This window comes from Protopterus annectens, chromosome 11.part0 (genome assembly GCF_019279795.1).
Source record: "Protopterus annectens isolate FY-2018-M chromosome 11.part0, PAN1.0, whole genome shotgun sequence".
In the NCBI taxonomy this organism is placed as follows: Eukaryota; Metazoa; Chordata; order Ceratodontiformes; family Protopteridae; genus Protopterus; species Protopterus annectens.
In genome coordinates, this window is record NC_056745.1 from 628,162,412 (window position 1) to 628,175,096 (window position 12,685).

At 33.6% G+C, this 12,685-nt stretch overlaps 1 protein-coding gene across 2 annotated transcripts in view; it reads left to right on the plus strand.

Moving 5' to 3' along the window:
- The window catches only part of PRR5 (proline rich 5), a 1,930,091-nt gene that overhangs the window by 1,622,396 nt on the left and 295,010 nt on the right, over window positions 1-12,685 (plus strand). The gene's annotated exons all lie outside the window — the stretch shown is intronic.

The following is a 12,685-nucleotide window of genomic DNA, read 5'->3' on the forward strand; positions in this document are numbered from 1 at the left end:
ATGAGAATAAGCAACTCAACAAACTTGGAAAAAAAGGTTTATACCTCTGCTAATCTGTCTTTCAGATCCTTAGACTGCAAGATCCACTTGCTTTCCTATCTGCAATCCCTTCTGAAAAATATAAGGGTTGAGGGCAGAGGGGATACAGGAAAAGTGTATGATGCAGGAGATGCTTGAGCTGTGTGACTTTTCAGCTTAGGTTACCTTGTACTCCTGGAAATGTAGTTATGATGCTGTGCATGCATCATGTAGGGCAGCAGCAGCCACTAAAGTGTCTGTTATTCAGAGACATGCTTGTTGAAGACTTAGCTCTTTCACAGCCATATACAGGCAGAGCTCCTTAATGCAACCCCTTGGACAAAGGCCTCCTCTTTAGACAACCTGCTGAAGGAACTTTCAAGAGTCTGAAGGAAAAGTGCAAGACTTTGCAGTCTGGTAGTTACTTTAGACTCAATTTCCTAAATTCAACCGAAACTATCCAGCTAAGTCTCTGCCCTTATACTTTAAACAAGAATAAAAAAGTCTGGCAACATAAAAAAGGGAAACATTTAAAAAGAATGACAAGCAAGACCCAAGAAGAAGTTTGTAGCCTTGAGGGCTGTGACTTCCAGAAGGATTATAAGTGAATCAGACAAGCTGTTTATCCACCTTCTCCTGTAAGCCCATCACAACCTTTCTTCTTTTCCCACTCTCTTGTCTTTCTTCCTCTGTATTGAGTTCGAGAGGGCTCAACCTTCTTTGCATAAACTAGCAAATTTTCATCCAAGACCAGATAATCCTAAATGTGATTCACCAGGGCTACAAGTTACAGAAAATAATTTTAAAATGCAAAGGGATTCTCCCAGTTTCCAAAGATAATTTAGAATTTAAGACCTACCTGCAATCAACTGGACGTTAGAATTTAGTGCTAGCTAGAATTCCTGCATAGCAAGTGATAAGTCGGGGAAGTTTCACTTCATTGATATTCAGCTTCTGACTTATATAAGTGGTACATTTTGGATTAATTTCTGCTTAAACTCTGAGCTTTGGCAGGCTAAGACCCACTTACAATCAACTTGATGTATAAGTGAATTTAAGTAAATCTTTATCTGCACTTTTTCAAATAATAAAGCATTTAAATGATTTATCTGTGTTGCATTGAATACTATCTAGCTGGAAGTTGTAACTGTTTTTTCAGTTAATGCTTGTTAATACTTGTTAGAATTTAGTGCTAGTTAGAATTCCTGCAACCAGTGATAAGAGGGGGAAGTTTCACTTCATTGATATTCAGTTTATGCCTTATATAAGTGGTACATTTCGGATTATTTTCTACTTAAACTCTGAGCATTGGCTGGCTAATACCTACCTTCAATCAACTTGATGTATAAGTGAATTTAAATAAATCTTTATTTGCACTTTTTTCAAATAATACAGCATTTAAATTGATTAATTCGTGTTGCATTGAATACTATCTAGCTGGAAGTTTTGGCTCTTTTTTTTCAGTTAACACTTGTTAGAATTTAGTGCAAGTTAGAATTCCTGCATAGCCAGTGATAAGGGGGGAAGTTTCACGTCAATTATTCAGTTACTGCCTTATATAAGTGGTACATTTTGGATTATTTTTTGCTTAAACTATGAGCTTTGGCTGGCCAAGACTTACCTGCAATCAACTGAATGTATACGTGAATTTAAGTAAATCTTTATCTGCGCTTTTTTCAAATAATTCAGCATTTAATTTGATTTATTTGTGTTGCATTCGATACTATCTAGCTGGAAGATGTGTCTCTGTTTTTTTCAGTTTATGCTTGTTAGAATTTAGTGCTAGTTAGAATTTCTGCATAACCAGTGATACGTGGGGGAAGTTTCACTTCATTGATATTCGGATTCTGCCTTATATAACTGGAACATTTTGGATTATTTTTTGCTTAAAATCTGAGCTTTGGCCAGCTAAGACCTACTTGCAATCAACTGGATGTATCAGTGAATTTAAGTAAATCTTTATCTGCACATTTTTCAAATAAAACAGCATTTAAATTGATTTACTTGTCAAGCATTGAATACTATCTAGCTTGAAGTTTTGACTCTGTTTTTTCAGTTACTGTTTTTTAGAATTTAATGCTAGTTAGAATCCCTGCATAGCCAGTGATAAGTTTGGGAAGTTTCACTTCACTGATATTCGGTTTCTGCCTTATATAAGTGGTACATTTTGGATTATTTTCTGCTTAAACTCTGAGCTTTGGATGGCTAAGAACTACCTGCAATCAACTTGATGTATAAGTGAATTTAAGTAAATCTTTATCGGCACTTTTTTCAAATAATACAGCATTTAAATGATTTATAAGTGTTGCATTCAATACTATCTAGCTGGAAGTTGTAACTGTGTTTTTTCAGTTAATGCTTATTAGAATTTAGTGCTAGTTAGAATTCCTGCAACCAGTGATAAGTGGGGGAAGTTTCACTTCATTGATATTCGGTTTCTGCCTTATAAAAGTGGTACATTTTGGATTATTTTCTGCTTAAACTCTGAATTTGGACGGCGAAGAACTACCTGCAATCAATTTGATGTATAAGTGAATTTAAGTAAATTTTTATCTGCACTTTTTTCAAATAAGACAGCATTTAAATTGATTTATTTATGTTGCATTGAATACTATCTAGCTGGAAGTTGTGGCTCTGTTTTTTCAGTTATTGCTTGTTAGAATTTTGTGCTAGTTAGAATACCTGCATAGCCAGTGATAAGAGGGGGAAATTTCAGTTCATTCATATTCGGTTTCTGCCTTATATAAGTGGTACATTTTGGATTATTTTCTGCTTAAACTCTGAGCTTTGGCCAGGTAAGACCTACCTGCAATCAACTGGACGTATAAGTGAATTTAACTAAATCTTTATCTGCACTTTTTTTCAAATAATACAGTATTTAAACTGATTTATTTTTGTTGCATTGAATACTATCTAGCTGGAAGTTGTGGTTCTGTTTTTTTCAGTTAATGCTTGTTAGAATTTAATGCTAGTTAGAATTCCTGCATAGCCAGTGATAAGTGGGGGAAGTTTCACTTCATTGATATTCAGTTTCTGCCTTATATAAGTGGTACATTTTGGATTATTTTCTGCTTAAACTCTGAGTGTTGGCTGGCTAAGACCTACCTACAGTCAACTGAACTTATAAGTGAATTTAAGTAAATGTTTATTTGCACTTCTTTCAAATAATACAGCATTTAAGTTGATTTATTTGTGTTGCATTGAATACTATCTAGCTGGAAGTTGTGGCTCTGTTTTTTCAGTTAATGCTTGTTAGAATTTAGTGCTAATTAGAATTCCTGCATAGCCAGTGATAAGTGGGGAAAGTTTCACTTCATATATATTCTTTTTCTGCCTTATATAAGTGGTACATTTTGGATTATTTTCTGCTTAAACTCTGAGCTTTGGCCGGCTAAGACCTACTTGCAATCAACTTGATGTATAAGTGAATTTAAGTAAATCTTTATCTGCACTTTTTTCAGATAATACAGCATTTAAATGATTTGTCTGTGCTGCATTGAATATTATCTAGCTGGAAGTTGTAACTCTGTTTTTTCAGTTAATGCTTGTTAGAATTTAGTGCTAGTTAGAATTCCTACAACCAGTGATAAGTGGGGGAAGTTTCACTTCATTGATATTCTTTTTCTGCCTTATATAAGTGGTACATTTTGGATTATTTTCTGCTTAAACTCTGAGCTTTGGCCAGCTAAGACCTACTTGCAAACAAATTGATGTATAAGTGAATTTAAGTAAATCTTTATCTGTACTTTTTTCAAATAATACATCATTTAAATGATTTGTCTGTGTTGCACTGAATACTATCTAGCTGGAAGTTGTAACTCTATTTTTTCGGTTAATGCTGGTTAGAATTTAGTGCTAGTTAGAATTCCTGCAACCAGTGATAAGTGGGGGAAGTTTCACTTCATTGATATTCGGTTTCTGCCTTATAGAAGTGGTACATTTTGGATTATTTTCTCCTTAAAATCTGAGCTTTAGCCAGCTAAGACTTACCAGCAATAAACTGTACGTATAAGTGAATTTGACTAAATCTGTATCTGCACTTGTTTCAAATAATACAGCATTTAAACTGATTTATTTTGTTGCATTGAATGCTATCTAGCTGGAAGTTGTGGCTCTGTTTTTTCAGTTAATGCTTGTTAGAATTCTGGCACAGCCAGTGATAAGTCGGGGAAGTTTCACTTCACTGATATTCACCTTCTGCCTTATATAAGTGGTACATTTTGGATTATTTACTGCTTAAACTCTGAGCTTTTGCTGGCTAAGACCTTCCTGCAGTCAACTGGACATATAAGTGGATTGAAGTAAATGTTTATTTGCACTTCTTTCAAATAATACAGCATTTAAGTTGACTTTTTTGTGTTGCATTGAATACTATCTCGCTGGATGTTGTGGCTCTGTTTTTTCAGTTAATGCTTGTTAGAATTTAGTGCTAATTAGAATTCCTGCATCGCTAGTGATAAGTGGGGGAAGTTTCACTTCATTGATATTCGGTTTCTGCCTTATATAAGTGGTACATTTTGGATTATTTTCTGCTTAAACTCTGAGCTTTGGTTGGCAAAAGACCTGCCTGAAATCAACTGGATGTATAAGTGAATTTAAGTAAATCTTTATCTGCACTTTTTTCAAATAAGACAGCATTTAAATTGATTTATTTACGTTGCATTGAATACTATCTAGCTGGAAGTTGTGGCTCTGTTTTTTCAGTTAATGCTTGTTAGAATTTTGTGCTAGTTAGAATGCCTGCATTGGCAGTGATAAGAGGGGGAAGTTTAACTTCATTCATATTCGGTTTCTGCCTTATATAAGTGGTACATTTTGATTATTTTCTGCTTAAACTCTGAGCTTTGGCCAGCTAAGACCTACCTGCAATCAACTGGACGTATAAGTGAATTTAACTAAATCTTTATCTGCACTTTGTTCGAATAATACTGCATTTAAACTGATTTATTTTTGTTACATTTTATACTATCTAGCTGGAAGTTGTGGCTCCGTTTTATCAGTTAATGCTTGTTAGAATTTAGTGCTAGTTAGAATTCCTGCATAGCTAGTGATAATTGGGGGAAGTTTCACTTCATTGATATTCGTTTTCTGCCTTATAAAAGTGGTAGAATTTTAATTATTTTCTGCTTAAACTCTGACCTTTGGCTGGCTAAGACCTACTTGCAATTGACTTGATGTATAAGTGAATTTAATTAAATCTTTATCTGCACTTTTTTCAAATAATAAAGCATTTAAATGATTTATCTGTGTTGCATTGAATACTATCTAGCTGAAAGTTGTGGCTCTGTTTTTTCAGTTAATGCTTGTTAGAATTTAGTGCTAGTTAAAATTCCTGCCTCGCCAGTGATAAGTCGTGGAAGTTTCAAAACTTCATTGATTTTCAGTTTCTGCCTTATATAAGTAGTACATTTTGGATTATTTTCTGCTTAAACTCTGAGCTTTGGCTGGCTAAGACCTATCTGCAGTCAACTGGACGTATAAGTGAATTTAAGTAAATGTTTATTTGCACTTCTTTCAAATAATACAGCATTTAAGTTGATTTATTTGTGTTGCATTGAATACTATCTAGCTGGAAGTTGTGGCTCTGTTTTTTCATTTAATGGTTGTTAGAATTTTGTGCTAATTAGAATTCTTGCATAGCCAGTGATAAGTGGGGGAAGTTTCATTTCATTGATATTCGGTTTCTGCCTTATGTAAGTGGTAGATTTTGGATCATTTTCTGCTTAAACTCTGAGCTTTGGCTGGCTAAGACCTACCTGCAGTCAACTGGACGTATAAGTGAATTTAAGTAAATGTTTATTTGCACTTCTTTCAAATAATACAGCATTTAATTTGATTTTTTTGTGTTGCATTAAATACTATGTCACTGGAAGTTGTGGCTCTGTTTTTTCAGTTAATGCTTGTTAGAATTTAGTGCTAGTTAGAATTCCTGCATAGCTAGTGATAAGTGGAGGATGTTTCACTTCATTGATATTCGGTTTCTTCCTTAAATAAGTGGTACATATTGGATTATTTTCTGCTTAAACTCTGAGCTTTGTCCGGCTAAGACCTACTTGCAATCAACTTGATGTATAAGTGAATTTAAGTAAATCTTTATCTGCAATTTTTTCAAATAATACAGCATTTAAACTTATTTACTTGTGTTGCATTGAATGCTATCTAGCTGGAAGTTGTGGCTCTGTTTTTTCAGTTAATGCTTGTTAGAATTCTGGCATAGCCAATGATAAGTCTTCGAAGTTTCACTTCATTGATATTAAGCTTCTGCCTTATATAAGTGGTAGATTTTGGATTATTTTCTGCTTAAACTCTGAGCTTTGGGTGGCAAAGACCTACCTGCAGTCAACTGGATGTATAAGTGAATTTAGGCAAATGTTTATTTGCACTTCTTTCAAATAATACAGCATTTAAGTTGATTTATTTGTGTTGCATTGAATACTATCTTGCTGGAAGTTGTGGCTCTGTTTTTTCACTTAATGCATATTAGAATTTTGTGCTAGTTAGAATTCCTGCAACCAGTGATAAGTGGGGGGGAAGTTTCACTTCATTGATATTGGGTTCCTGCCTTATATAAGTGTTACATTTTGGATTATTTTTTGCTTAAACTCTGAGTTTTGTCTGGCTCAGACCTACCTGCAATCAACTGGATGTATAAGTGAAATTAAGTAAATCTTTATCTGCACTTTTTTCAAATAATACAGCATTTAAATTGGTTTAATTTGTTTGCATTGAGTACTTTCTAGCTGGAAGATGTGGCTCTGTTTTTTCAGTTAATGCTTTTTAGAATTTAATGCTAGTTAGAATCCCTGCATAGCCAGTGGTAAGTCTGGGAAGTTTCACTTCATTCATATTCGGTTTCTGCCTTATATAAGTGGTACATTTTAGATTATTTTCTGCTTAAACTCTGAGCTTTGGATGGCTAAGAACTACCTGCAATCAACTTGATGTATAAGTGAATTTAAGTAAATCTTTATCTGCACTTTTTTCAAATAAGACAGCATTTAAATGATTTATATGTGTTACATTTAATACTATCTAGCTGGAAGTTGTAACTCTATTTTTTCACTTAATGCTTATTAGAATTTAGTGCTAGTTAGAATTCCTGCAACCAGTGATAAGTGGGGGAAGTTTCACTTCATTGATATTCGGTTTCTGCCTTATATAAGTGTTACATTTTGGATTATTTTTTGCTTAAACTCTGGGTTTTGTCTGGCTCAGACCTACCTGCAATCAACTGGATGTATAAGTGAATTTAAGTAAATCTTTATCTGCACTTTTTTCAAATAATACAGCATTTAAATTGATTTACTTGTGTTGCATTGAGTACTTTCTAGCTGGAAGTTGTGGCTCTGTTTTTTCAGTTAATGCTTGTTAGAATTTAGTGCTAGTTAGAATTCCTGCATAGCCAGTGATAAGTGGGGGACGTTTAACTTCATTCATATTCGGTTTCTGCCTTATATAAGTGTTACATTTTGGATTATTTTTTGCTTAAACTCTGGGTTTTGTCTGGCTCAGACCTACCTGCAATCAACTAGATGTATAAGTGAATTTATGTAAATCTTTATCTGCACTTTTTTCAAATAAGACAGCATTTAAATTGATTTACTTGCGTTGCATTGAATACTATCTAGCTGGAAGTTGTGGCTCTGTTTTTTCAGTTAATGCTTGTTAGAATTTTGTGCTAGTTAGAATGTCTGCATAGGCAGTGATAAGAGGGGGAAGTTTAACTTCATTCATATTCGGTTTCTGCCTTATATAAGTGGTACATTTTTGATTATTTTCTCCTTAAACTCTGAGCTTTGGCCAGCTAAGACCTACCTGCAATCAACTGGACGTATAAGTGAATTTAACTAAATCTTTATCTGCACTTTTTTCAAATAATACCACATTTAAACTGATTTATTTTTGTTACATTGAATACTATCTAGCTGGAAGTTGTGTCTCCGTTTTTTTAGTTAATGCTTGTTAGAAGTTAGTGCTAGTTAGAACTCCTGCATTGCCAGTGATAATTGGGGAAAGTTTCACTTCATTGATATTCAGTTTCTGCCTTATATAAGTGGTACATTTTGGATTATTTTCTGCTTAAACTCTGAGCGTTGGCTGGCTAATACCTACCTGCAGTCAACTGGATGTATAAGTGAATTTAAGTAAATGGTTATTTTCACTTCTTTCAAATAATACAACATTTAACTTGATTTATTTGATTTGCATTGAATACTATCTAGCTGTAAGCTGTGGCTCTGGTTTTTCAGTTAATGCTTGTTAGAATTTAATGCGAATTAGAATTCCTGCATAGCTAGTGATAAGTGGGGGAAGTTTCACTTCATTGATATTCTTTTTCTGACTTATATAAGTGGTACATTTTGGATTATTTTCTGCTTAAACTCTGAGCTTTGGCCGGCGAAGACCTACTTGCAATCAACTTGATGTATAAGTGAATTTAAGTAAATCTTTATCTCCACTTTTTTCAAATAATACAGCATTTAAACTTATTTATTTTTGTTGCATTGAATGCTATCTAGCTGGAAGGTGTGGCTCTGTTTTTTCAATTAACGCCTGTTAGAATTCTGGCATAGCCAATGATAAGTCGGGGAAGTTTCACTTCATTGATATTAAGCTTCTGCCTTATATAAGTGGTAGATTTTGGATTATTTTCTGATTAAACTCTGAGCTTTGTGTGACTAAGACCTACCTGCAGTCAACTGGACGTATAAGTGAATTTAAGTAAATGTTTATTTGCACTTCTTTCAAATAATACAGCATTTAAGTTGATTTATTTGTGTTGCATTGAATACTATCTCGCTGGAAGTTGTGGCTCTGTTTTTTTCAGTTAATGCTTGTTAGAATTTAGTGCTAATTAGAATTCCTGCATAGCTAGTGATAAGTGGGGGAAGTTTCACTTCATTGATATTCGGTTTCTGCCTTAAATAAGTGGTACATATTGGATTATTTTCTGCTTAAACACTGAGCTTTGGCCGGCTAAGACCTACTTGCAATCAACTTGATGTATAAGTGAATTTAATTAAATCTTTATCTGCACTTTTTTCAAATAATAAAGCATTTAAATGATTTATCTGTGTTGCATTGAATACTATCTAGCTGGAAGTTGTGGCTCTGTTTTTTCAGTTAATGCTTGTTAGAATTTAGTGCTAGTTAGAATTCCTGCATAGCCAGTGATAAGTCGTGGAAGTTTCAAAACTTCATTGATATTCAGTTTCTGCCTTATATAAGTGGTACATTTTGGATTATTTTCTGCTTAAACTCTGAGCTTTGGCTGGCTAAGACGTATCTGCAGTCAACTGGACGTATAAGTGAATTTAAATAAATGTTTATTTGTACTTCTTTCAAATAATACAGCATTTAAGTTGATTTATTTGTGTTGCATTGAATACTATCTAGCTGGAAGTTGTGGCTCTGTTTTTTCAGTTAATGCTTGTTAGAATTTTGTGCAAATTAATATTCCTGCATAGCCAGTGATAAGTGGGGGAAGTTTCACTTCATTGATATTTGGTTTCTGCCTTATATAAGTGGTACATTTTGGATTATTTTCTACTTAAACTCTGAGCTTTGGCCAGCTAAGTCCTACTTGCAATCAACTTGATGTATAAGGGAATTTAAATAAATCTTTATATGCACTTTTTCCAAATAATACAGGATTTAAATTGATTAATTTGTATTGCATTGAATACTATCTAGCTGGAAGTTTTGGCTCTGTTTTTTCAGTTAATGCTTGTTAGAATTTAGTGCTAGTTAGAATCTCTGCATAGCCAGTGATAAGTTTGGGAAGTTTCACTTCATTGATATTCGGTTTCTGCCTTATATAAGTGGTACATTTTGGATTACTTTCTGCTTAAAGTCTGAGCTTTGGACGGCTAAGAACTACCTGCAATCAACTTGATGTATAAGTGAATTTAAGTAAATCTCTATCTGCACTTTTTTTCAAATAATACAGCATTTAAATGATTTATATGTGTTACATTCAATACTATCTAGCTGGAAGTTGTAACTCTATTTTTTCACTTAATGCTTATTAGAATTTAGTGCTAGTTAGCATTCCTGCATAGCCAGTGATATGTGGGGGATGTTTCACTTCATTGATATTGGGTTTCTACGTTAAATAAGTGGTACATATTGGATTATTTTCTGCTTAAACTCTGAGGTTTGGCCAGCCAAGACCTATCAGCAGTCAACTGGACGTATAAGTGAATTTAAGTAAATCTTTATCTGCACTTTTTTCAAATAATAAAGCATTTAAATGATTTATCTGTGTTGCATTGAATACTATCTAGCTGGAAGTTGTGGCTCTGTTTTTTCAGTTAATGCTTGTTAGAATTTAGTGCTAGTTAGAACTCCTGCATAGCCAGTGATAAGTCGTGGAAGTTTCAAAACTTCATTGATATTCAGTTTCTGCCTTATATAAGTGCTACATTTTGGATTATTTTCTGCTTAAACTCTGAGCTTTGGCTGGCTAAGACGTATCTGCAGTCAACTGGACGTATAAGTGAATTTAAATAAATGTTTATTTGTACTTCTTTCAAATAATACATCATTTAAGTTGATTTATTTGTGTTGCATTGAATACTATCTAGCTGGAAGTTGTGGCTCTGTTTTTTCAGTTAATGGTTGTTAGAATTTTGTGCTAATTAGAATTCTTGCATAGCCAGTGATAAGTGGGGGAAGTTTCACTTCATTGATATTTGGTTTCTGCCTTATATAAGTGGTACATTTTGGATTATTTTCTACTTAAACTCTGAGCTTTGGCCGGCTAAGACCTACTTGCAATCAACTTGATGTATAAGTGAATTTAAATAAATCTTTATCTGCACTTTTTCCAAATAATACAGCATTTAAATTGATTAATTTGTATTGCATTGAATACTATCTAGCTGGAAGTTTTGGCTCTTTTTTATCAGTTAGCGCTTGTTAGAATTTAGTGCAAGTTACAATTCCTGCATAGCCAGTGATAAGTGGGGAAGTTTCACGTCAATTATTCAGTTTCTGCCTTATATAAGGGGTACATTTTGGATTATTTTCTGCTTAAACTCTGAGCTTTGGCCGGCCAAGACCTGCCTGCAGTGAACTGGATGTATAAGTGAATTTAAGTAAATCTTTATCCGCACTTTTTTTCAAATAAAACAGCATTTAAATTGATTTATTTGTCAAGCATTGAATACTATCTAGCTGGAAGTTTTGGCTCTGTTTTTTCAGTTAATGCTTTTTAGAATTTAATGCTAGTTAGAATCTCTGCATAGCCAGTGATAAGTTTGGGAAGTTTCACTTCATTGATATTCGGTTTCTGCCTTATATAAGTGGTACATTTTGGATTACTTTCTGCTTAAAGTCTGAGCTTTGGACGGCTAAGAACTACCTGCAATCAACTTGATGTATAAGTGAATTTAAGTAAATCCTTATCTGCACTTTTTTCAAATAATACAGCATTTAAATGATTTATATGTGTTGCATTCAATACTATCTAGCTGGAAGTTGTAACTCTATTTTTTCACTTAATGCTTATTAGAATTTAGTGCTAGTTAGAATTCCTGCAACCAGTGATAAGTGGGGGAAGTTTCACTTCATTGATATTCGGTTTCTGCCTTATATAAGTGTTACATTTTGGATTATTTTTTGCTTAAACTCTGAGTTTTGTCTGGCTCAGACCTACCTGCAATCAACTGGATGTATAAGTGAAATTAAGTAAATCTTTATCTGCACTTTTTTCAAATAATACACCATTTAAATTGGTTTAATTGTGTTGCATTGAGTACTTTCTAGCTGGAAGATGTGACTCTGTTTTTTCAGTTAATGCTTGTTAGAATTTAGTGCTAGTTAGCATTCCTGCATAGCCAGTGATAAGTGGGGGACGTTTCACTTCATTGATATTCGGTTTCTACCTTAAATAAGTGGTACATATTGGATTATTTTCTACTTAAACTCTGAGGTTTGGCCAGCCAAGACCTATCAGCAGTCAACTGGACGTATAAGTGAATTTAAGTAAATCTTTATCTGCACTTTTTTGAAATAATAAAGCATTTAAATGATTTATCTGTGTTGCATTGAATACTATCTAGCTGAAAGTTGTGGCTCTGTTTTTTCAGTTAATGCTTGTTAGAATTTAGTGCTAGTTAGAATTCCTGCATAGCCAGTGATAAGTTGTGGAAGTTTCAAAACTTCATTGATTTTCAGTTTCTGCCTTATATAATGGGTACATTTTGGATTATTTTCTGCTTAAACTCTGAGCTTTGGCCAGCCAAGACCTATCAGCAGTCAACTGGACGTATAAGTGAATTTAAGTAAATCTTTATCTGCACTTTTTTCAAATAATAAAGCATTTAAATGATTTATCTGTGTTGCATTGAATACTATCTAGCTGGAAGTTGTGGCACTGTTTTTTCAGTTAATGCTTGTTAGAATTTAGTGCTAGTTAGAACTCCTGCATAGCCAGTGATAAGTCGTGGAAGTTTCAAAACTTCATTGATATTCAGTTTCTGCCTTATATAAGTGCTACATTTTGGATTATTTTCTGCTTAAACTCTGAGCTTTGGCTGGCTAAGACGTATCTGCAGTCAACTGGACGTATAAGTGAATTTAAATAAATGTTTATTTGTACTTCTTTCAAATAATACAACAGTTAAGTTGATTTATTTGTGTTGCATTGAGTACTATCTAGCTG